This window comes from Mastigoproctus giganteus, chromosome 11, assembly GCF_048544385.1.
Source record: "Mastigoproctus giganteus isolate SK-2022 chromosome 11, ASM4854438v1, whole genome shotgun sequence".
NCBI classification, from domain to species: domain Eukaryota; kingdom Metazoa; phylum Arthropoda; class Arachnida; order Uropygi; family Thelyphonidae; genus Mastigoproctus; species Mastigoproctus giganteus.
In genome coordinates, this window is record NC_143585.1 from 6,999,125 (window position 1) to 7,024,680 (window position 25,556).

At 40.6% G+C, this 25,556-nt stretch overlaps 1 protein-coding gene across 1 annotated transcript in view; it reads left to right on the plus strand.

The window, feature by feature from the left end:
* The first annotated feature begins 317 nt into the window (after window positions 1–317).
* Window positions 318–25,556, plus strand: part of LOC150077672 (adenylate cyclase type 3-like) — a 376,378-nt gene continuing 351,139 nt past the window's right edge. The window contains exon 1 of the mRNA XM_090384272.1: window positions 318–564. The gene's annotated coding sequence lies outside the window, so the exon portion shown is untranslated. The remainder of the gene's footprint in view (window positions 565–25,556) is intronic.

Consider the following 25,556-nt stretch of genomic DNA (forward strand, 5'->3'; position numbering starts at 1 on the left):
TCTTCTGCGTGTTCGTTGTGTCAGAGGTTGTGCGATTAGATCTTTATGGGGGGTGGGATTGGGAAACTCCCGAGTTTATGTTCGCTCGGCGTGGCTTCTTTCCTTCGTACGCCGTCTGATTGAATACCCTTTGACTTCTTCGCCATCGCGACGTTGGCAGTGATCTTCGAACGTGCTCCGCCTCCTCCCTGACGTCCCCTCTGGGGTGAAGTGAAATCGCCGACGCATTAATTCTTCCTCCGCCGATGGATCCCGCACTTCTTCCCCGTGCGGCGAATGCGGTCGATGGACGTAATAACCGGCGTCGTTCGTCGGCTGCCGGGCGGGACTGCGCCTTTCGCAAATGCCTAGCGACAGGGCGACCTGCCGGTAACACACGGTTATCGGAGTAGCGTTACAAATCTGCCACGTGCAGTTTCTCCGGCCGAGCCAATACAAAAAGTGGGACGAACACGAGGGTTCCAGCCTTCGAGGGGACAGAAGCGTTGCTGGGGGAAGGGATTTGTGCGGTGTTCGACGAGAATTTGGAAATCCCCCTTCTGGGTCTCCTCGACAGAAGTCAAGGTGAGTTACATTTCTTCGTTTAAGCTGCTTGGATTTTTCGCGTACCTGCAGCGCCCTCTAGGAACAAGTGGCCGCCTGATAAACCGACGCACTCTTCCCTTTGGGTTGAACGTATTACGGTAATTATTTAATCACAAATTGCCCTCGCTAAGTTTGCACAGTAGCCTGTTTTATTCCTAGATGGCGCTGCTCTTCAAATAAATGAGTTGTTTAAAAAAAAAATGTGTTTTAATTTTACTTCTGTGACGTTTCTTTTTCGTTTCCAAACGCATACCAGCCTTCGTCATCGAAATATCAACGCTGTGCGTGTAATTGCAGGCTAATCGTAGGGTCCGAACAGGGCCGGCGCGAACATGATTGGCGCTCGCCATTTGAGAAGCTTTCTTAAAATGCGTTGACATTGAAAGGCGCCTAAAAATGCAACACTCTCCTGCAACCCGGCCTTGGCGTTTGGCTTGATAGAACTTTCACCTCGCTGTCAGGGTTCTGCACCCCTTAGTAATCTGTGACAACGTGATGGCGGCTGTTTCTTTGTCCGATTTGGGGGAAACTTTGACCATGCTGGAATCCTCGAAGAGTGGATGGAGCGTATACGGACAACGAACCCCTGTTGTTTGGGCGACAGTCCATATGTGGGAGATCGTACTTGAGGCTTTCATGGGCGAATTTCGACCGAACTTTGACCCGGATCTCATCTGACGGCCGATAAGGTCGCCCGAATCGCGTAAGGGTTGTCGTGGATTTCCTTTGGGACGGGGAGAGGATTCTGTATTCTATCTACCAGCGACCTTGTCATCTGGACATAAAATCCCTTTGGAATATGCATTGGGCACGTGCTAATTTTTTTTTTTTTTAATGAAACTCCGAGCACGAGAGGTATTATAAACTATAGTGCTTAGTCCCGTGTATGGGTTGAAGGTTGAGAAGATGAAAGAAGATAATCGTTGATATTAGACTTGAACTTCTGTACATTGTAATTTTCAGGAAAAACGTGTGAAGGAAAGTCGTTCCAGAAAGCTGAAGGAACGAATGAATGGCCACACACATTTTTTTGCTGACATCAAAAAGGTACACCTGCTCAGAGTAGCCTTCACTTCTTCAACGAATGGAAAAATGTTTTCTGAACAGAAAATCCATTTCACGTTAGTTGAGTGAATTCCTACAAAGTTGAGTTCCTACAATCTAGTCTAACCATCTTCCCCGTAACTTGAATTTATGACCTCTGGTTCTGGAATCTATATTACAGTGAAAATTCCGCCTTCATTCATTTTACTAACACCTCTCAGAGCCTTGTAAACCTCAACGAGGTCACCTCTGAGTTGCACGGTTTGCCAAGCTCTATAGCCCACATAATCGGAGTCTTTCCTCATACAGTCGTCCTTCTGCGGATCTCACCATGCGATTTCCCCGTCTTTTAACCCTTTCAAGAAGCTCTATGTCTTTTTTTCAGGTGAGATCTCCATCAAACAAATTGTTGAGGTCTCCTCAACAAATAATGTAAAGATTCAAGAGACCGAGAACAATGGAGGTCGATATCTAAATAGGGACTCAACTCGCGCCAAATGGAAGAGTAGAATGATGATGAGGTCTCCATACTTGAACACAGTATTCCAAATGCGGTCCTACAATTTGCCTTATACAGTGGGATTATGGCCTTTTGTCTACAGGATAACGTTCAATAAATCACCGATAGGAAAAAAATAAAAATCGATTGGACACCATGGGCTTTCCTGCGCCTGTTTACACTACTCAGAAAACTTCGTGTCAACCTGTATCGTGACGCCCAGATCCCTTTCTTCTTCCACTGTTTTTAATTCAATCCACCAAGTGGGATTGAATTGTGGGTAGCTATTCCCCAAGTGTAAGACTTTGCTGCATTTTACTGCATTAAAACATAATTTCCACTTCTGTGGCAACTATGTTTGACCATCTTTGAAGTCAGTTCAAGTCATCCTGAAGGAGTGCTGCTTGGCACTGATCATTAACGACTCTGCCAATTCAGAAATACATAAAAGACAGCGGGGGGAGAAGCCTACATCTGTATTTGGTCACGTATATCCCAAGAAAAAGAAACATATGAAACTTTAATCCATTAAACAACTGGCTTATATCGCAAACACGATTCCTATCTGATTTTGGCAGTGCTTTATGATTTTTGAAAATGTATAATCGATTTTTGGTGATATGAACGTCGTAGATGGCGCTGTTGTATGACATTCAGATATAAAACCTCGTATAAGGTACTATTAACACGTAAAAGAAGTTCTATTTGTTGTTTCCTTTTGGGCCAAGGTAACTAAAGCCATTAGACCTCAAGGTGTCGGGAATATTTGTGAATTTTAGACCAGTTTTCATGTTTCCGGGTTGAAAACTATTTTATCGTACATTCAATCATTTAAGTATCGATGACTGTTGTAATGTGTGAAATGCTAGGACCATTAAGATATTTTTAACACTTTCTGACGTTTTCTCAGGACAGTTTCAAATTTTTCGTTATATTCGATTTCAGTATAATATTTGTGGAAATTTCTGCGTGGTTCAGAAAGCTGGAGTAGGTCTAAGAATTTTCGCAATTATTAAAAGTAGGGACGCGTATATAAGCCAGTTTTTCTAAAACTATCACATTCGCACCAGCCGTTTCGAGTATTCTTCCCAGCAAGCTAAAAATGCATCTGATCAGTTTGATCTGAAGCCAATCAAACACTGTTGATGTCGCCATCCGAGGATGACAATTTTATTCTCGAGTAGGGAACGTTGCAGACTGTAAAAAACAACTTATCTATTTCTGATTGTTTTATGGTTGGTTAAAAGTAAAGGTATGATGTCCCGGTTTTTGGAGTGCCTTACCTAATTTGCAACAAGAATCACTTTTAAGTTACAGCAATCAGCCGAAAAGATATTGCTGAAACCTTTGTCTTTAGGGGGCTTCCATGGCAAAGTACGTCGGCCCACTTCCAGATAAAAAGAAGCATGGGATTACTACAAATGGATTGATTTTAAGTGAGAAAATCATATTATGACAATGGTGCAGTCTTAATGGCCGAGATTTGCAATGATTTCGTTGTATCTTTATTAAACTAAAATCACGCTGGGTGCGAAGTGAAACTGGCTAGAACTGTAACTGATTTTCAAAACGGGTTGAAGAATGCGTGTACTCAATGGCCGGATGTTTGGATAGAGTGCTTTGACAATCATTTCTCACCCTTTACGGTTCGAAGAAAACTAATTTAATGGCAAAATGTCTTTTGTGAAGTGAGAAAAGCTAGAAAAAAAATCCTCCATATCGTTCTCTTATCATGACCTTCGACCGTTCTGGCATTTCAACTCTTTCGCAATAAGAGAACATCACAATCATACTGGATTTTAAGTGTCTGTGATATTTACTTTTAATAACTAGCGCCTAGACAGTACTGGACCTTCCCCAAGTGAAGTCCGAACAATCTTCACAGGTTAAGTTAGAATGCCTTTCAGTACAGCGGCTTACGTAGCTGAGTGGTTAGAAGCGGGAGTGCAGTAGCACACACTCTTTGAGTAGACCGGGGTTCAAGCCCCTAACTGCTAAATACGATCGATCTGTCAACCCGCACTAGACCAGCGTGACAGATTATGGTCCACTTCCTTCAACATCAATCGTTCAGGAGACTTCTATCCTGCAGTGGATTGATAATAGCTGCACTTTACCTTCAGTACCGATGTAGTTGATACTAATTTTTTCCTCTTTCAAGAAGGACCGAACCCGAGAGCCAGAATTCCTGTTTTTTTTTCAAAAACTCTGCATTAACTCCTTAGCTAGTAGACAGTTTTACCCTTGGTCGAAGTCAGCGTGTGTAAGAAGGAATCCAGACGATTAGTGTCGAATTGGTCCTATGGTCTAACAAAATTCTTTTTCGAAAAATTCTACACATTCGTAATTTTAAAAAATAAATGAAACTTAAACGTTTTATAATTTAGAAATTTGCTTTCCCTGTTTTTCATTAAAGAATTTAGGTGGACGTATACAGGTCGATGTAATTTACGTCTCCTTGCCCACGAGCTTCTGACTCGGTTACACGTGACATTTTAATCGATAAACTGGAGTTCCACGGCACCTTTGTTAAGTCGGTTCACGGTTTAGACAGCCAATCTGCAAGTTTTTTTGAAAGAAGCCACTTCAGAGGCATTCCCTTAACGTCTGTCTGTGGCTTGAAGTTTTAACTTCGTTGTAAAGTGAATTTGGGTATTTTGTTCACCTCTAATGCTTCTTTCGATTGCTCGCATTTTATAAATCACCATGTCTGTCTATGAAACGTTAAGCTTTATCCGAATGACTGCCTTATTTGGTAATATAATCATACATTGGCATTAGCATTAGTAGAGGCATACGATGCAAGAAAGCAAGCTTATGCAGCATCACCCAAAAAAAAAACCCTCCCATTTCACCCCTCCATTCGTTCTGAATGCCTGTCCAGCTGAGCCTTAAATTTATTTAGGCTATCAATTTCCACAACAACCGATGGAAGTTTGTTCCACCAATGAACCACGCGCTGGCTAAAGGCAAACTTCCGCACATCTATCCTACATCTGTCTTTCTTCAATTTGAATCTCTGCCCCCCTCAGGTTCTTAGCAAGAGGAAGAATCCCATCAGCATTCAGTTTGCTCAACTCATTCAAGGTCTTATACACTTCAATCAGATCACCTCTCAGGTGCCTACTCTCCAGGCGCTGTAATTTGCAGAACTTTAGCCTTTCTTGGTATGAGCACTCCTTTGTTCCCCCTCACTAATCTTGCTACCCTTCTTTGTACTCGTTCTAGCAACTCTACATCCTTCTTAAAATGAGGCCTCCAGACCTATACACAGTACTCTAGGTTTGGCCGGACCATAGCCTTGTATAATAGGATAATCACCTCCCTGTCCCTGCTAGCAAAATTCCTATAAATCATTGACAAGACTCTGTGACCTACCCTGGCAGCCCGTCTGCACTGCTCAGCAAACTTCATATTTGACTGCACAATTATTCCCAGGTCTTTTTCACTTTCCACTTCCCTGAGTGTAGTACCACACAGTTAGTACATTTCTCTTGTGTTATTGCTACCCATATGCAGTACTTTGCATTTGTCAATGTTAAACTTCAGTTGCCACTTCTCAACCTATTTGCCCAACTTTTTCTAATCCAGTTGGAGTAGGATACTGTCTTTACTGTCGTTAACAACCCTGCCAACCTTTGTGTCATCTGCAAACTTGGACATTAATCCTGATATATTCACAGACATTAATCCTGCGTATTCACTTGTCTATTTAAGCAGAAGTGGGCTTCATCACTATAAAGTATGCTCCATGGCCAAGTGATATCCACTGTCATTTGGGCCAGAAACTGAAGTGCGTATGTGAAACGAATATCTGCATCATCACCATGCTTTAGCTGCTGTAGCATGTGCATCTTGTAAGGATAGTAGCGCAACACCTGACGCATTACTAGCCTTACAGTGGAATACGGCATGTCCACTTCACGAAAAACAGCTGGCACACTTCCGCTACCACATGGAGATTGACTTGATAAATCCACGACAGCCATAGCCACATCTTCAACACGAGAGAAGTCCACTCGTTTTCGACCTCTACCTGGTTGAACTGAGGCGTAGATAGCAAGGTTTTTTCCGCAGAAAACAGGGGTTTTTCGTCCAGCATACAGACAAATCGACCATAGAACCCGCGCAATTAACAGACATAAGACACAGCACGGCAGATGAATTTAATTATTCGGGTGGCCTAAATATAATAGTTTGGTTGGTCTACCTGGTTGAACACCAAGATGTCCTGTCGCTTCAAATTTCGCAATCATTTTGCGGACAGCACAAACAGTCATAGGTTCACGCCTTATACGCTTATGACTCGGGAAATCTCTGATAGCCGCAGCTGCAACGTTGCTGTTCTGATAATACAGCTTCACTAATAGCGCCTCTTCCTGCAACGTTTTTGGCATTGCTGCTGTAGTGCAGGCAAACATCTACTGTATGATTTTGAAGAGAGTGCTTTGCTTTTATATAGTACAGTAGAGCTGAGTAGTGGCCCTGTGGCAATAACTTACGATTATGCAAATAACTTACGTTATTTGCATAATATATGATTATGCAAATAACTTACGATAATAAATATATGATTATGCAAATAACTTACGTTATTTGCATAATCATATATTTATTGATAGTTACGCGCCATAGAGTGACACAGCGCCATACAGTGACAAATTTTGTAACTATATATATATATTTTTTTTTTCCAATAAATGGCGAGCGCACTCTTCATTGTACCTGTTGTCCAAATTTCTCTTCAGTACGAGCCTTATAACTCGCTCCAGAGCCTGCTACATAGGGATACTTTAATTTTAACAACCCTGTATATGATATCAAAATTATTTTTGACATTCAGTTCCTTTGTGACCACATCATAGTGTCCAATCAAGTTTGTCAGACAAGACCTCCCTTTAACAAACCCATGCTGTGTCTTATCTATTACTGCAGTCTTGTCTAGATGATCCTGCAATGCTCCTTTAACCATTGATTCCATTATTTTCCCCGGAACAGAAGTTGAACTAACAGACCTATAGTTACTTGTGTCACCTTTAGAACCGTTTTGTGAATTGGGGTTACATTTGCACATCTCCAGTCCATGGGGACTTCCCCTGAGTTGAACGAAGCTTCATAATTATGGCTAAGGGTTTGCTTACTTCCTTTGCTGCCTCCTCTAATATAACTGGATAGATCCCGTCCAACCCAGGTGCCTTTCTTATGTTTAACTTCAACAATTTACAAAATTGTTGAAGTTAAACATAAGAAAGTTGAAGTTAAACATAAGTTATTACAAGATCATTAAGCACCCTGCTACAATTTGATAACCTTCTGCCATTTTCAAACCTTAATAACTCCTCATGTGTGAATGTAGATGCAAAATACTCATTCAGTTTGTTTGCTATCTGAGCAGGATCATCAACAATCGAACCATCGATATCAAGTGGACCAATCAGATTCATCCCCTTCATTTTAGAGTTTATATAAGTAAAGAAATCCTTTCTGTTTTTCTTAGCATCTTTTGCCAAAGATTTCTTGTAATCTGCCTTCGCTTGCCTAACCTCCTTTGTGACCTGATTACAGACTAACTTATATCTGCCATAGGCTTCTGTGTCACGTGTTAATTTGTATGTATCCCATGCATTTTTCTTCTCTGCCACATGCCTCATTAGTTCATCTGACATCCATTTAGACCTAAACCTTGAACAGTATTTCTTAGTTGGTATGTAAAGCCTAGTAGCTTCCAAGATAAGTTCTTTGAATGCTTCCCATTTTGAATTTGCTGTTGGTAACATCATCAGTTGGTTCCACCGTATAGAATTTAAATACTGTCTCAGATCACCGTAGTGGCCTTTACGAAAGCAAAAACCCTTCCCTTTACCCCTGATGGTAGTTACCTCTTTGAGTAAATCCCACTTGTCTGAAAAATTGCTTGTGTTCTGTGGTGATTTTCTGTTTGGTGTACAAAAAACCCGAGTTTCCGGGAGTAAAATCCATGCTGTCCTGCCTGAGACCGCCTAACTCGGCCACATTGTGAAAAAGGTCCATAAATATTTCTCACCTCATCCACGGGACTCGAACTCGGATCTTTTTCTAACCATAATTATGTATGTAGATGCGGTGTAGGGAGGATGGCGATTCTACCAACTGTGCTATTCACAGGGGTCCAAATGTTGGATTATGCATATAAACAGGCGGCTAGGAAGGCACAGTACACGATACCGTACAGTCTGTATTTGTAAGGAGGATGAGGATGTTTAAAACTGCATTTTTAATGTTGTATTCAGGCGTTGAAACCACACCTGAAAATAACAGAACGTCCCATAGTGAGTTCGAGGAATGGGTAACTGATGAATGCACTTATAAAGAAGGGTTTAGCTGGTGTGGATAGCAAATGTTTGACAACCAGATATCTAAAGCGAGATCTAATTGAGGTATATAGGGCACCCAAGGGGTTGGCTTTCACTCCCATAAGTGAGACACGAACACAAATATAAGGATCTCATGAAGTTCGCTGGTGGGTATGAAGTTGTCGAACACTGGCATGAAACCTAATGGATGCAGCGGGCCTAAGTAAATTTACATTGGATGTTGGAACGTTCTGTTTTATTTTATTCTATTTATATATTTATTTATTTATTTTTGGCTAATGATGACGGTCATTTTCCTTGTATCGGCTGCTGTAGTCGAGTGGTCAAATGTGAGGGTGCATAAGCACACGTACTTTGAGTGACCAGGGTTTAAGCCCATAATTGCTAAATACGGTGCTGTTTCTTGTATTATTTATCTCTTGTGAACTCCTCTGACCGCGTGGTAGTCCCAAAGTATGAATGGAAAATTTACTTATTCTTTTATTTATCACTACCAATACTAAAGTGCTGCTTCAGGGGTGACCCCCTGTGAAGCTACTCGTATGCCTATATTAAAGATTCCCCCTTATTCTTTCTGATTTTCTCTCACAAGATCTTTTGGCAGGTGGAAGTATTGAATTCACTCTACCACGAGGGACGTCCTCAATATAACAAATCCTTCGACACGCAAAAAGTTTAATGGAACAGCAAGTGGGTAGTGATGAAAACGCGAGGATTTTGGTGACGTCTAACGGGATTTCCGGCGGCAAGGTATGTAGGATATCAGAAGGTATTTTCGTTTAGTTGAATCTCCCAAGTGGGCCGATAATCCTTTGAGCTTTAGTGCGCTAACATCTCCGTGGCAACGAAGTTTGGTTGTGTTGTCAAGTGCAGGTTTAAATCTTGATAAGAAAACCTTCCCGGGAGATTTTCTTCTCTAATAATTTAGTTACCATGGTGATTTTATATATAATCCTTTAAAGATCTAAGTTGTACAGTTGCTCCTCTATATCGACACGATGATCACGAACAAGTCCTCATAAATTGGCAAATTCTGTAATTTTTACATTTTAGTTATCAGAAGGGAAAACAGGAACACTTACATCATTGGCCTATGCTGCTCAATACCCAAATCCTTGGATTTACGAAGGTACACCAACATCATGAATTTAGTACGCAACCGGCAATGAACCGTCTGGTGTATTTGTTTAATTGATCACTTCCAACGAAACTACTTCCATAAAACTGTTTATATAATCCTAACTGTATACAGATAATTGGGAAAATACAGAACGTTTCAGCCAAACTTTGAACCGACAATTAATTCGAAATCTTTATTTCGGTATAGCACCTGTTAGGTGCCACGCGACCAGTTCCGAGGTCGTTTCGCACCACACAAAAAATACGTTAAACTATGCGTATGACAGAACACAAAGTGATTCGAAATTCTCAGCAGCATTTTTAAAAAATTACGAATTTAATGGCGAAGCCTTTTTTTTTTTTTATTGAAGAAAGAAGGTTAGAGAGAGACAGATGATACGTGTAATCATATGCTGAATTTCTATAGGTCGTAATTTTGTTCAGGAAGGTTGTTGTACATAACGGAGGTTAAGGGATAAATGAAGAAGAAGAAAAATTTGTTCTTTGAGTTTGGAGTTGGACATAGTGTTTCTTGTTAAGCGGCACCGGGTCCCCCCTTCAGATCACGTTCATTGCTCATATCGATCAACTACTTGGACGAACCGCGTGCTACGAACCTGCAGTATCACATTTCTGGGTTCTCACCGCGACACTTTCTCCCCTTCCACCAGGCGGGGAGAAACAGCCGATTGTTAAAACACAGGGGTGGTCGTAATGTTGTGACCCAACATTGTATTTACTAAGGTTGTCGAGGATTGTTGAAGATATTAACTCGAAATTCTTTCAGTTAAGTATTATGCTCTCTCGATGCACGGAAACTCTCTCTGTATAGCATCATCACTTCGATTTATTTCATTGCCCTCGTTGGTAGTACGGTTGGTAGAATCGCCGTGCTTCCCACACCGGGTGGAAAACACCTCGGTTCGATTCCCGTCGGTCAAAAAAAAAACCTTCCCATTTTACCCATCCATTCGCTCCAAAAACTTTGTCCAGTTCTTCCTTGAATTTGTTTAAGCTGTCAACTTCTACAACGACAGATGGAAGTTTGTTCCAGTAATCACGCTGGCTAAAGGCAAATTTCGGCACATATATTCTAGAACTGTCTTTCTTCAATTTGAGTTCATGCCCCCCTCAGGGACGGAATATTGAGCCTGCTCGATCCATTAAAGGTCTTATACACCTCAATCAGATCACTTCGCAGATGCTAGTCTCCAGACTCTGCAATTTGCAGAACTTAAGCCTTTCTTGGTAAGAGCACTCCTCTGTATCCTCCGCCAGTTTTGTTGCCTTCTCTGCACCCTTTCTAGCAACTCTACATCCTTCCTAAAATGTGACCTTCAGACCTGTACGCAGAACTCAAGGTGTGGTCTGACCATTGCCTTATACAAGGAGATAATCATCTCCTTATCCCTGCTAACAATAAATTCCTGTATATTATTGACAAGACCCCATGGCCTGCTCTGGCAACCTGTCTGCACTGCGCAGAAAACTTCATATATGACTGCACAATTATCCCCAGGCCTTTTTCATTTTCCACTATCCTGAGTATCACACAGCTGGTACATCACTGGGGGTTATTGCTACCCATATTCAGTACTTTGCATTTGTCAACGTTAAACTTTAGTTGTCACTTCTCAGCCCATCTGCCCAACTGTGCACATACTGTCCTTAATCTCATTAATAACCCTGCCAACTTTTGTATCATCTGCAAATTTGGACATTAAGTCTGATATACCTTCATCAATATCATTGATAAATACACAAAACAACAATGGGCCCGACATCGAACCCTGGGGGACTCCACTAATAACATTAGTCCACAAAGAGCAGCGTCCATTGATTGCCACTCTCTGTCGTCTCCCACTCAACCATCCCTTGATCCAAAGCAGCAACTTGCCCTTAATGCTGTACCTCTCCAATTTGTACAGCAGTCTTCCATGTGCCACAGTATCAAAAGCTTTCCTGAAATCCAAGTATATGATATCAAAATTATTTTTGGCATTCAGTTCCTTTGTGTCCAAATCATAGTATCCAATCAAATTGGTCAGACAAGACCTCCCTTTAACAAACCCATGCTGTGTCTTAACTATTACTGTATCTTGTCTAGGTGATTCTTCAATTCCTATTTCTTTATGCTAAACACTGATGATTGTTCTCATTGCAACTGGGATGCCTACGTTGGTAGTATATGAGTATAAATAATCCGCGTGTCCCTGGTGACGTTACTGGAAATTTCTCATTATCCACAAATATGTGAAATAACTTTCTTGCGTTTGCCAGTCAAGTAAATTGTGCGCAGTCGTGGCGAAAGGTATTCGTTCCTAAAAGGCGAAATCGTATGACATTTCCATCTCCAAAAATGCAATTCAGTTTGGAAAGTAAATAAAACTCCACTGCGGAACGCGATCCTTGCGCTTTACTTTAAAATAAATACGCGAGTTATCGACAAAATAAGCCATTTTTGTTAAGTTTGGAGAACGCCACGGAAACGGAAATAAGCCACACGTAAAACATTGCGGTTGTCATGGTTACTACAAATAAACGCGTAAAAGTAATTTTCCATCTTCCAAGAATGCTTCCAACTCAATATTTTTATGTTTTTTGTTTTAGGGTTGTAAATCGACGTGTCCCAAGTTGCAAATATTTTATAAAAGATTTTTATTTTTTTACTTCTCCGCAAGATCACGCTGCATTATTCTTAGAGTCTGGATGTTATTGAAACCCATTGGATCCAGTGTGAATGTCTTAAAGCCACTGAAGTTTAAAGAATTGATAGTGACGTGATAGGGCCACCTTTTGCTCGAATAACAGCCCATCCAGGTCGTGGCATGCATTCCGCTAGGTGTCTGGAGGGGGAGGGGGTTTAGTTCTAGGATTTTTCCATTCTTCCACGAGGAAGAATTTTCATATTTCAGCTTCTGTTCTTTATCGTGGTTGGTACGGAATTGTGATCCTAAATTTCCCTTTGCAACACACCTAAAATATTCTCGGTTAGATTCAGATCAGATATTCGGACGGCCAGTGTAGAGGTTGGAAACCTTGGAGTGTTCCTCAAAGCATTCAGATACAACTTTTGTACGGTGGATAGTTGCATTGTCTTATAGAAAGAATCCATTTTTATCATCTATGATTTTAAACAAGTCAGCATCCAGGGATTGAACCGGATTTAGCTTCTGATAAGGGAGGATACAATCTAAAATGTAGCATCGAAGGAAGAGCAGGCAGCTTGGGAGTGGAGCGGAGAGCTGGTTGGGGGATCCGCCAGCACACGGTGTCCCAAACGTTGGGTGCTGAGACTCTCCCGGCAATTATTTTTACAGTGAAGATGAGTCTTCTCTCGTGCATTAATGCTGAAAACTTGGCTAAATTCAGCGCTTTGGACATCGGTGTTGTGCGCTGCTGTGGTGGGAGATGACACTTCCAAGTTGCCCACTTCAGGAGCCAGTATTCAGCGGCTTTTAATGGTTTAATTGTGGTGTCTGCAGCTGAGCCCCACAACTCCCGAAAATCATCATCCTGATATACATTTTTATCAGGCTTATGTTCTGAATATGTAGCAAGTGCTGCTTGGCAACCCACCGTCTCTTTTTGAATTTAGCACAGAGTTCTTCTATATGATGATGATGGTATCGTCATTTTCTGTCGCAGATCACACCCAGATCTCTTTGTTTTTCAACGCAGGGGATCAGGACTCCGTCAATCGCAGGCTGAATTATGGTTGGTATGGGTTTAAGTGAGAATACCATGATGGCAGATTTCTCAGGGTTCATTGCAGGTCAAAATTCGTGAGGTACTGCTGTACTTCGGTTAAGGTCCTATTGATGGTTACTGTGGGGTTACTTGCTTCATCGGTCGAATTTATTTTTGTTAAGATCTTTAAATCATCCGAATATGATATCAAATCTGTTCTATTGTGTATTAGCTGTTGTTTGTTATTTGGTTTTTAGAAGCATTAACAACTAAGGCCATATTGCTCCGGGAATATGCGAGAGAGAGAGAGAGATAATCTTTATTACCCCTCACGGCCATGAAGCCAGGGGCTTACAGTTTCCCAAATTTCCGGGAAAATTGAACAATTATTTACAAAAAGGTAATTTTACAAAGAAAACATATCATAATACAAAGGAGAGAACGCCTTACGAGAGTTAAATCTGATTGAGCTGGCTTAACATCGAGATAAGAGCACCAGATCAATCAGACAGGAACAGATGCAAGGTATACATCAGTCATTGCTGATTAGTCCTATTCGTCATAATTTTTTTCCTGTAAGTCCGGTCAACAGCGAATTTGTTCAGGTCGGCGTCAAGTGCCTGGGTTTGCTTGAACATCTGCTGAGGGAGGAACCTGTCGGAGAGATGGAGTCGTGCTGAATGCGAGTAGAGCTCGGGATTGGCCCTAAGGGCAGCAGGGGGGATCCTCCAGCCACAGGTATCCCAGAATGAAGGTGTTGCCATTATGCCTGTTATCATCTTGACTGTTGCTAGGAGGCGTTGGTCGTCAACTAAGGTGGGAAGCGGTGGTCATTCCCTTGACCTTTCCGCATCCTCCGTATTTGGTGGTGACGGGCTCGAACCCCGGTCTGATCAAGAAGCGTGTGCTACGCACTGCTGCTCCTTTCCACCTGGCTACGGAGGCACCTTGTGTATTAGAGGGTAGATGATAGGTGTGAAAAGAATTCCAGACTGGACTACTTGTGGAACGGCTGCTTGTATTTGTCTAGTATACCTTTGCTTCCCTATGGACATTTGGATGGTTCTATTCTGAAGAAGAGATGCCAGAAACTTCAATACTTGGCCTGTGATGTGATAGTAATTTCGAAGGAGTTTAAGCAAAGCTGGGATGTGAACACTATCGAACGCAGCTTGTAGATCAAGATATGTGATTGCCATTTCTTCTTTCTCCTCAAACGATCCAAGGATGACATTGGTAGTCATAATCAGGTTACTGTTGATCTGTTTTGCAAAGAATAATGAATTTGCTGATGCCTGTGAGGGAGAATGTGCGTGGTAAGTGTTTTCAGTACTGTTTTTTCAAGCAATTTCAATAGACACGAGGAACGGAGTTTGGAGTTTATTGGCGCATCAGCAACTGAGGTTACAATGACACGAAGAACGAGAGATGGGTCTAAAGTGCCTGGCTTTAGTTGGCTGGGAAACTTTTGGGAGTGGCCTAACAGAATACAAATTCCATATTGGAGAGAAAAATTCTCATTTTAATATGGTATTAAAACTTATTAGGGGGATCACTTAGATATGGGCTCAAACATTTAATGATAAATTGTGGTACTTTGTCGATTCCCGCTTACCAGTTGCAGTCAACTTATTAATTGCGTATAAAAGGTCTTGTCTTGTTAATTCGATGGTTTGAAGTGCATCTCTGGGCACAATATCATCATCGGACATGGGAATATCACTGGGCTCATTCTGGTTAATAATCACTGTCCTCCCCACACCGAGTGGAAAAGACCCGGATTGGAAAAGTTTTAATCCCATCAAGGACAGGAATTTTAATGTTATCAAAGTCTCTCTCTGAAATTAATGTGGGACGGCATACAGAAATAACTTTTGACAGTATGGTTCAGAACAATCGCTAGAAGGAGATAATAGTATTTTAATGACAAGATTATTGTTATTTTAAAACGGCTTTTGTTTTAGTTCGATTTATTCTTATAGTTAGAATATCTGAAAATCACTGCATGCACATTTGAATTTTGTGCAACGTTATACGTTTTCGATTCATTTACTTGCAGAGATTTCTTCTTAAACAGTATTGAACTTCAGTCGCCTGGAATGAAACTGCAAATTTTCGTTCGAATCGGTTTTTACCATTCGTGTTGGTGATGCATTTTAGTGGTTGACAGGGCTTCCGAGCAAGGTGCTGCTGGAGTCTGCTGTATGCTAGGTTGGCCCCAATGAAAAATGAGCCGAAAAGTTTCACTTCACCAAGTTTAGAAATTCAAATGTAATTTTGGAGCTGTCTCTCTTTCACGGACTTGAGAGACCGAGAAGGAATTTCCGAGTTGGGTTTGGTCGATTCGTCTCTGCATGCTGGTGGGGTTGATCGCATTTCTATCCCATCAAACTAAACGCGACCTTAAATGGAATTCGAAAGCGACAGGCTTCTTTACGGATGTGTTTATCCGAAAAATTGAGTTTTACATAAAAGGATTTCCAACATTGAAATATTCCTTCGCTTCGTGGGAGTAATCGTGGAGGACCACGTGGCAAATGTATGGGTGTAGGCAGGAAAGATACCGATGAATAATGTCATTCGCGATGAGGAAAGGCTATCAGCCCACTGCCATCAGTTGAAACTCCCTCAAAATATTTGAAAGGACAATTTTGTAGACTTTAAAGAGCATCCTTTTGGAACCAGGCCACCGCACTTGTACAAAGTAATCATTAAAAGATCAACGTACCCTTAGAAAACCCTTATAACTTAGAAACATCTTAGAAAACCCTTATAACGATTTAAGCGCCCTTTCTGTCAAGACTGCAACTACGTGTCATATTTTTTGATCTTAAGCAACGTATGACACTGTCAATCGTGTCTGTCATTCGTATTTTGAGAAATTATTTCGATATCCACAGCGTATTTCTCAATATTATAAGAACTCTCCTTTAACCTGTAAAGCTACAAATCTTTTATCGACACCACGAATTATCCGAATTCTGACACACGGGGTCGTTATGGTATACTATAAATACTTTGACTTGGCTTCAATTAGATCTTTTGGCTTCACACTTCTGCAGTACACCTCAGTCTGTATATCGTCTCCACTTCAGTAAGTTATTGCCTTTTGATTTTAACCTTTCTTTTTTTGCTTTCCGCCTCTCTCGGGTCAGCGAAATATACGTACGCTTTACTCTTATCATTATATTTAGGCCTAACTTTCCCTACCGCTAGATTCAAAATTGCTTTACTGATTCTACCACGTGCTATGTATATTTCATGTCAGAAACAGAGATCTTGCTTCTTGCTGTCTTTCCTGGGTTTCGACGGTTGACCCTTGACGAAGATGTTGAACATAAGATATTTCAGCATTAAGTACTTATTTTTATTTTTATTGTGCCTTCTGTGTCTTCCGTAGTTCCAATTCCCGTTTCGCTAGCTCATTTCTTACTCTCTTCCGCTCAGTCTACCAACTTATATGTCCATTATGATCTTTGGGTTCATTCTGCCAAAAATAGAAGTTCAATCTGCCAAAAAAAAATAGCTGCGAATGAAACAAAGTGTAGTAATAATAATAATGGAACTGATAAAGATAGAGACGTCAACAGAATAAGGAATAAAGAAGAGGGAAAAGGGAGGAGAGTGTCAAAGGCTGTGGAACTATAAGTGCATGACATTATAATGATAGCAGCTCATTTACAGCTAAAAATATCAAATTTCTTTTTTTTTTTTTCGTTAAAGGAAAATCACTTTTAGCCAAGCTGACTGTACCACCCCTGAAGAACCACTCAGGTTTTCCTAATCTGTTATAACCATTAAGTTGTCTTCAGTTCTTAGAAGACTGCCTCAGGAGTGATTTCCGTCGAGTAAATAAAGCTTTGGCGTAATCTTGAAAATATGAGAACACAAGTGGATCTTCAATGAATCTTTAATGATTTTGTGCTCTTCACCACCTGCATCAAATATTTGTGAGAAAATTCAACTGTTGTCTCAGACCTGCATAAATCGGCCGGTGATAAACATATGCTTCCAATCCTCTAGAGATCCAACAAAGGCAGCGATTCGAGTCAGGAAGATGAAAAAAATTTGAGTTTAGCGTTGAGTGGCCAGTGATGGCGTAATTTGTAAGAAGACTCTGGAACAGAGACCTTGGTAGATGTCGTGAAGGTCAAGGGCAAGTAGCCTGTGATAACCTGCAACTGGAGGCAAGAGTACGTCAAGCTCGAGATATGGCAAGGCCCATGAACAACTGAATGGGGATAGGTTTCGTCTGAAAGGTAACTTCTTGGCATTACTAAACCAGGTATGTGACTGTGAAGTTCTTCGCTGTTACTTGTCATGGCATGGCATTTAGTTCTAAAAAGCGTACTTCTGGAGATAGTAAATGGGTTTAATGCGCTTAATCGATCACAGCATCTAGTATTCTTGCGAAAGAACTTTTTTCTAATAGGACAGTTTGAACAATCATTTCTACTAATCAGTTTGACTTTCGTCCACCATGGTACTTTTGATCTTTTGTCTAAGGTTCTTTCTTAGCAACAGCGATGTTTTGGCCATACTTATTGATTTTTCCGTCGAATAAAGCTGTAATAATTCTGATTCAGCGCTTGAAATTCTCCATTAATGCATTTCTCACTGATCTCTTTACAATGGTCACTTACCAATTTTCTTTTTGACAACAATCTAAAATTTTCGAACTCATAGGTTGGAAAAGATATTTGTAGACGTATAAATACATAATGTATAATAAACGCATTACGTATAGACTGAATCTGTTACTTGCCATAGCGCTGATATCCGATCTCTGTAGCAGACACATCAACTTTTGGGAGACCAACGTGTTTGTTTACATTTTGTTGACACCGAAAGCAGCAAGATGAAGTATAATTCCAAGTGAAAAACAACTGCTCAAATAAAACCGTTGAAGGTAATATGCAATCGTTTCTTTTGGAGCTACAACTGTCAGGTCCCACGGGCCTTTCAAAAATATATGATAAACTCTGCATGTATCTGAGAACACAAAGTGATTCTGGCGTAATTTATTCAATGGAGAATAATTAGATAGAAAACTGTCGGAATTTTTAATAAAAGCGAATCCAAACACGAAAATTATTAGAACCTATAGTATTTGGTACCGTGCATGGGTGGAAGGTTGAAAGATAGAAGGTACGTTAAGTTGTCTTTGTCCCGCTGGAGGATTTACCTGGAAATTAGCATTTAAGGAATTCGTAGCCGATATTATGGAAGTTGAAACGTTTGTTTAGTGCAAGGTTTCTCAGACTGGCAGGAGGAATGCAACGTGCTATAATCAGCATAACTATGGATAGATTTCTAATCTGTGGAAGGTCATTAATATTGAAGAGTCTAAAAATGGGAGAAAGAACTGAATTTTGGGGAACACCAGAATTAGTGGGGACGTTAGAAGACAGATCCGATCAAATAGCTTGAAATGATCCTTGTAGTATTGGACAGTACTGAACTTTTCAATTGAAATTGTCCTCGATGGGTAATAAGCCTATATATGACCAGTGGATTGACACTGACGGATATCGACCATCATTGATTAGATGGTAGGCTTACAGTTAGTTTTATTAGTTGGAGTTTAATGGCTTTCTCCATTACTTTGGAAGGAGTAGAGGTAAGTGTAATGGGATGGCAATCGGACGGGAGGGATTTGTCATCCTTTTTTAGCAATTGGCTGGATATGAGCAAATTTCCAAGCAGAAGGAAAAACAGCAGTGGAATATGAGTGGTAAAAGGCATAGAAAAGGATTGAGCTCAGGAGCAGAAGTTTTGAGAACGAGTGGGGAAATATCAAGACCTGAAGCTTTCTGGCATCACGACTTTTGACCTGGAGCTATTTGGAAACCACAGGAGGCATTGCGTGAAGTGTTCTGGGAATAGTAGGAGGTGGTTTACAAAGATTGGCAATACAAGAGTTAGAAGAAAAGTAGGATAAGTCAGCTTTATCTTTAGCTCAGATGGCAATAGAACCATCAGGTTTCAGCAGGGGTGGGAGTACGATGGACAAAAGTTATGGCCAATAGCTTTGGCAAGGGACCAGAATGATTGACTACCTTTTGAATAAGAAATAATACATGAGATAATAAATTTAGAGCAAATCCCTATAGAAGCGACCCAAGATTGCAGCCCCTGATGGTATTTTTGTTGGGGAAATTGGAATTCGCGAAAAGTGAAATTTAGTGAGCTCATAATACAGTACATGATTAAAATCTGTTCCTCCCTCCCTCCCATCACCCTATGCTCAGAGATTTATTTTTGATATTGATTATCGATCAATATCAAAAATAATGGTTTCTGAGACGGAATCAAAACAATAAATCAATAAAAAAAAACATTAAATTATTGAAATATTCCTTTAAGGGCTCGGAATGGACCAGAGTGTACTGGTACACTGTGGTCCGTTCCCGACTCCGATAGTGTTTCGTGAATAAATCTGCAAATGTCTCTAAGAAATGAATATCCTTCTTCGTTAAACCAGGCATTCGTTAATCCGAAAAGCGCGCATTATTCCTCCACTCCGCGCCTGTATTTTTCCCACCTACAGAATCGAATTCCTCGCCTCACCGCCCCGCTCGTTAATCCACTTCTCCTCTCTCTCAGTTGCAAAAATCCTCTCCTCTCCGCTCCACAGAAACTGCTCCACACCGCCCACATAATAATACTATGGTTAAACACCCGAACCAACCACGAGCAGCCCGAACACACTCGCGCAAGTTGAACCAACTTGTCCGAACATGTGTGGCCACTAGCCAAGGTCGGGAAGAAGGTTCGTCTTATAAAACTGCATGTGATAATTATGGGAAAGAAAAACTAGTTTTCTTTTTCGTTAGCACCTTCTACCCGGGATCCTTACAGTAAAAAATGTTTATTAGTAAAAACAGTAATTGTACGCGGGTGAAGAGCTTTCTTTCTAAGTAATATACTTATGTGTCAACGCAACTGAATCTATGAGATGTCCCTACACTGTCTCTAACCGCCAGTGTTCTTCTGACAGGATTCGAACCCATGGCTTTTCCACCGAGTGTGGGAAAGCCGTGATTAAAAAAGCTGCATTATCGCGAGACATGAATTAACTATGAACATTTAAAGAAAGAAACATTTAAATATAACTCTTGACTGTGAACCTCTGTTTTAAGACATTCAGTCCACGACGACCGTATAATTCATTATCTTGGACATTTGCAGGCCTGAACAGAAAATCTGATCGGAGTATCAAATAGCATGAGCCTGCCCTTTATATACAGATAACGCTGTGACGCGCAGTCACCAAAGAATGCATTCATTGTTAAAAGCGCCAACTGTGTAAATTGTGTTTTAATTGTTGCGAAGCCACGCATTGTTATCGTAAGCCAGTTATATCGTTTGCTTCAAAGTATTGAAATGAACAGAGCCCACAACGCATTGCGCAGGATTAATGACCTAACACCAAAATTAGAAGGTTGTTTCCTCTTATTTTACACTTAAATTCATTATTATAGAGGTTCATAATTAGGTTTCGAAATTAATATGCACCACCACCACAATTCAACAGATTAGTGGGCCCCCAGCTGTTCTGTCCATCATGTCCCTTGGATAACTCTTTCTGTTCTAGTCCAACGATACATGTACACGCCCGCTTCAAAGTTTGAATCACGGTTCAATTTTCTTAATCTTCGAAGTTTTTTCATTAAACTAGGACAACTTGCTTACCAAATTTGATTCAAATAATTTGTAATGTGTACAAAAATCAAAAAACTGAATCTAGAGTATTATAGAAGATTCCTGAACGTGGTAGAACATTGTAGAAGATTCCTGAATGTGGCAGAAAGTTGTAGGTGATTCTAGAATACTGTAGGAAGTGAGAGTACAGTATTTAATAAAAGAGGCCTACGTGCTCCGGATTCATAATGCGAAAAAATTTATTTGTTGCACAGAGCATTAAACTACAATACATAAATTGTAGTTTAATGCTCTGTGCAACAAATAAATTTTTTCGCAGAGTACAGTATTGTTTCAATATTATAGAAGATTGTAGATGATTAGTGTTTTTCAGAGAGAGTGTTTGGAGTAAGTTTTGTGCGTTTCGTGGTAAACATGAAATGAGTATTGAAAGAAGCGCTATTAGATCTCTGAATAAAAAAGCTACTCCATGAGAAGTATTGGCAAAAAACAAGATTTAAAGGAGTACAAATTACCACTGGACCATTCAAAGAGATTGGCAATTTAATGGACAAACCACTGTCAGCACGACCGCCCATGACAACGGAAGCACAAGATGAGACCATAGCACTGATCGCTAAACGCAACCGACGACTTACTGTACCTGAATTGAGCACCCGAGCTGAGTTCGATAAGAACAGAGAAACTCCCGCGTCTACATCCACTGTAAAACTTCGTCATAAACAAGCAGGACTTTGTGGTCATGTAGTGGTCCGAATATTCTTATTAAAACCAGAAAATCAAAAGAGACGGTTGGCTTGGGTTAAGAGCCATCAACATTGGACAATTGAAGAGTGGAAAGCGTACTGTGGATGGATAAGTCCAAATTTAAAATTTCTGGATCCAAGTAGAGTTTTTATATGAGACGATCAACTGGAAAAAAAATGGTGCCACGTTGTTTACCGCCTACAGTCAAGCACGGTAGTGATGGTTCCATCAAGATCTGGAGTTGCTTCTGTTTTTCTGGAGTGAGTGACGTCCTCAGAATTGAAGGAATTTTAAGAAAAGAAGGCTATAAAAACATTATTGAACATAATGCAATATCATCTGGACTTCGGCTTTGTTGAAGAAATTTTATCTCCCAAGAAGGTAATGACCCGAAACACAGCTCTAAACTGTGCAGAGACTTTCTAACAACTAAACAACAAGAGGGATATTGCAAATAATAGTGTGGCATCCCAATTGCTTGACTTGAACCCAGTAGAGTTTTCATGGGATCATATGGATTTTCCAGTCCTTTAAGTCGCCCATTTTTACAAAATGTATGAGGAACCTTGCAGATCTCTTGGAATAAGACACTATTATAACTTTAATCGTCAGAATGCCAGTGATAAAGCCTCGTTGAGGATATTTTGATGAAAAATCAGGTAGTTGTTAATATTAATCATTCAACATTTTTTTGCTATAGATTTTTCAATGCTTAAAAAATCTTAAAGTATTTTGTTGTTTTTTTATATTAAACCTTACATTGTGATAGTTAAAAAAAAAAAAAAAAACGAAAACGTTGTCATACGCTGTAATTCCAAACTTTTAGATAGGAGTGTAGTTTTATCCGTGAACGGAAGTATGCTCGTCTTTAGAAGGCGAAATCTCGGGAATTAAGAAAATAGCAACTTAGAATAAGGAAAATAAAATAAAAAATATGCAGTGCTTTACATTTCAGGCGCTTTAACAAATAATAATAATTCATTATTTATAACAAAAGAAAAAAAAAAGCACAAAGCGAAGTCTTTTATGCGTGAACCGAGAAAATATCGTTTTTGCGCATCGCCACATTAATTTATTTTCTCCAGTCAGTGCCAGGCAACAAACATAATATTCAATGCTTCACCTACAATTATATGGTACATGGACAGACTATGGGATATGCACGAAAGAAGTAAACAATAATTGCCGTATTTCTCTTGGTCCGATTTCGGTGAAATTTAGGATTGGTGGACAAATCTTTCGAAAAGAGCCAAATATAAAATTTCATGAAAATCCAATAATTAGGAGCAGAGTTATTACTTGCAGACGGACGGACGGACATGGTGAAGACTGTAGGCGCATTACGCATATATATGCTAATACGTCTAAAAATGATTTTTTCATGCATTTTTCAACTTGTAGACAAGGAAATTATTTCGCGGAATCAGTTTGTAACAATAATTTAAAAAAAAGAAACTGCGCTGACATTTTGTTGACGTCAGGGAACTTTTAGTTTAAAAAAAATTCTGTTCTGTAATATTCTTTAAATATTTACAAGAAATTTTGGACATATTTGGAAACTTTTATTCGCGGACTCACTGGATTATCTCTACGGACTACCGGGAGTCCGCCGACCACACTTTAGAAACACCAGTTTAAAACGTACGGAGATGTAGAGGTTGAATGAATGATGAAGGTGCGACAATCCAACCGGCCACAGGAACATGACCTAGAGCTCAAAGCAGCGTTGCAGCTCGTCCCTTTGGCTAACAATTCGCCTCCTCTTCCGCGATAGAATATTTGAGGTGAGGCATCGACTCGAGGTCACTTTCCATATCTTCCCACTATAAACAAACACGGGGGTTATTTCTGTCTCGTGCGATCGTAACTGGCGTGGAAATAAACATTCCTTGACTTCGACTTCAGTGAGGTCGAGATTTTCAATGCCAAACGTTCCTCATCTCGCGGTTTAAGTCGACAGAGGGCGCTGCTCTCTTCCTCTCTCTCTGTTGCGAGCCTAAATCGGCCCTTTTCACCGACGGAAACGTGCAGTGTTACCATGGCAACCGTGCCGAATATACGTGCGCGGTAAATGATGCACGCACACACGCGCTGTTGGCTACGCTGTGGCCTTTATTTACCCACACTACCGCGGCGGATCGTGTTTTATGACTTCGCTCTTGTTCTGATTTAGTGTGGCCTTCCGGCGTCGGAGGAGCGGGGTCACTTCTAGGGAAATTCCTTTAATGCCCCCCCCCCCCTTTAATATATTTTTTTAATCTGTGGCAGCTGAGAATGAATATGACGCATGCGTCCTGAAAAGCATTTCTGACCTTCAAACGATATATGCGTGTAGCGTTAAAACATCTTCCGTGAGCTGCTACCGATTAACCATCTCGTTTAAGATTCAGAAATCTCGCGAGACAAACACATTTTAATTATATTTTCACGAAGAAAAAATAGAAAAACAGAATAATTAGCGCACGAACACTAAAAGCTAATATAGAGTGCAGAATGATCAGGCCACCCCCATCCATGCTTTAGAGTTTGGGTTTGGACGGCGCAGCCATTTTGTTGTTAGGAGCATTAGCAACTAAGGCCATATTGCTCCTGGGATATGCGGTGGTCATCCCCTGACCTTTCCGCATCCTCCGTATTTGGTGGTCACGGGCTCGAACCCCGAGCTGATCAAGAAACGTGTGCTACGCACTGCTGCTCCTGCCCACCTGGCTAGCCATAAGTGCGTAAAACGTACTTATTCTGTAGAGTATTGTAGTTTTAAATGTTTTTCACCAACCTTATGGAGTTGCTTCATAAGGTTGTGTTCATAAAAGACAACGAAAACTGGAATCTTGATAGCTATGTATTTATAATAAATTATATTTAACTTTACAACTAAAATATATGAAATAATCATTAAAATATACTAAATTAAAAGCGATAAAACCATAGCTTTCCTTTCAAAGGCTCCTGCCTTCTTCTTCAGCGGTATTTTCTTTGTTCTGCGGTGCGTCTTTAAATACCAGCAGGTTCACGGTACTCATCACGTGCTTCATTCCCACGTGTTCCGTTCTCTTGTGTTATGGAATCGGAAGTGGCTCGAGAGTGGGTCATGTGGAACCGTTCATCTCTTCTGAGGATAGTAGTCTCAAAGAGGGGATGGATCCGCGTTCCTCTATCTCTATTAATGTTCACTGTGGAACAGATCCGCAAAATCTCGAGCCACTTGGGGTCCCAGAACTTATGCGCCCGATCGGTGATGATAGCATCGTCCGGGGAGATCTGGTGCTGCTTCTCCCAAAAAAGCAAGATGATAGCATTGTGGTCTTACCCTCGGAAGGTTCTTGATAAGGAAGCATATCTAAATAAGGCGTTGGATTTATTGAATGATCAAACAACCTATAAGGTTATTCAGAAAAGTCCACTGCTTAGCTTGGAACGGCAAGTGAATAGAATGGTACAGAGTTGGCTTAAGTGTAGCAAAATTTCCAAAGAACAATATTGGGTACTGCATGCTACAGGGAGCCAAATACCAAGATTTTATGGCTTGCCCAAAATTCATAAAATGGGTGTACCACTTAGATCCATAGTCTCATTTATAGGCAGTCCCACATATGCACTAGCTGGTTTCTTAGCCAAATTATTATCTCCATTAGTAGGACTTTCTGAATTCAGTATTAAGGATAGCAAAGACTTATAAGATCATATGAGTAGAATACTAAGAAATTATCAGACGTGTTGTGTGCAGCTTCCGGGGCGGAGGCTGCACACAATCGTGTCACAAGTAAAGGACCCCATTCAAAAAGAGAATGCAAGTGGGGTCGTATATAGTATTAGATGCCCGGATTGTGGGGAGTGTTATGTAGGGGAAACAA